This window comes from Cebus imitator, unplaced genomic scaffold (assembly GCF_001604975.1).
Source record: "Cebus imitator isolate Cc_AM_T3 unplaced genomic scaffold, Cebus_imitator-1.0 Scaffold1033, whole genome shotgun sequence".
Taxonomy (NCBI): domain Eukaryota; kingdom Metazoa; phylum Chordata; class Mammalia; order Primates; family Cebidae; genus Cebus; species Cebus imitator.
The window spans coordinates 34999-36228 of NW_016108348.1; the positions used below are offsets into that span (position 1 = coordinate 34999).

The 1230-nt window shown below is 44.0% G+C and overlaps 1 non-coding gene across 1 annotated transcript; it reads left to right on the forward strand.

Moving 5' to 3' along the window:
- The first annotated feature begins 230 nt into the window (after window positions 1-230).
- On the forward strand, window positions 231-443 carry LOC119469930. Its single transcript, XR_005198790.1, has one exon. It is a non-coding gene; the product is annotated as a small nucleolar RNA U3 (small nucleolar RNA).
- Window positions 444-1230: the final 787 nt, after the last annotated feature.

Here is a 1230-nt window from a genome sequence, read left to right on the forward strand (position 1 = left end):
TGAGAGACTCCTCCAGCCACATCCAAAAGGGTCTTTATCAAATAGTGTAAGTTAACCCTTTTGCTGTTAAGTTGCAGGGGTTTGACTCCTGAGTACTCCTATCTCATCTAAAAGATAGCACTGGCTCCTGATGAATTTTAAATGTTAATGCTGATATCTGGCACCAAATTCTAGTTAGTGAAAGCCCCACCTTCATACCTGGGAAAAGATAACAGTCAAAGCAAATTGCTAAGACTATACTTCTAGGGATCATTTCTATAGTTTGTTACTAGAGAAGTTTCTCTGAACGTGTAGAGCACCAGAAACCACTAAAAGATGCAGCATTCTCTCCTGAACGGGAAGCCAGCTTTTGGCGTTGCTTTGCCACAACTGCCATTTGCTGTTGATGATAATTCCTCACTTCCTCTGGGAGTATAAGAGGGGGAGGATGCATTTAGAGTGGTTTTTAAATTGAAAAAAGAAAAGTCTAAGCTGGGCATGGTAGATCACACCTGTAATCCCAAGACTTTGGGAGGTTAAGGCAAGCAGATCACCAGAGCTCAGGAGCTCAAGATCAGCCTGTGGGCAACGTGGCAAAATCCCATCTCTACAAATAATCCAAATTAGCTGGGTATGTTGGCATGTACCTGTAGTCCCAGTTACTTGGGGGGCCATGCAGGAGGATTGCTTTATCCCAGAAGGTCGACGCTGCAGTAAGTGGATATGCGCCACTGCACTCCAGCCTGGGCGACGAAGTGAGATCCTGTTTCAAAAAAAAAATGCTTTCATGTGATACTGGGCTAGTCCTGTATACAAAGACGTAAATACTAAATTATTTATCCTCTATCTTAAAACAATTTATTCTGTGCCTTAATACTAGATAATTTAAGTGTTAGTTACCTGTGAGTTCTTTTTCTGTCATTGTCAGAGCTAGGCAGGGCTTATGTCCTTTGTGTTTAAACACTTTTAGTTCTGGGCTGGCCACGGTAGCTCACATCTGCACCACTTTGGGAGACCAAGGCAGGTGGGCTACTTGAGGCCAGGAGTTTGAGACCAGCCTGGCCAACGTGGTAAAACCCTGTCTCTACTAAAAATACAAAAATTAGTTGTGCATAGTGACACATCCATGTAGCCCCAGCTACTTGGAAGGCAGCGGTAGGAAGATCACTTGAACTTGGGAGGTGGAAGTTGCAGGCAGCTGAGATTACACCACTGCATTGCAGCCTGGGCAAAAGAGACATGGTTCCAAAA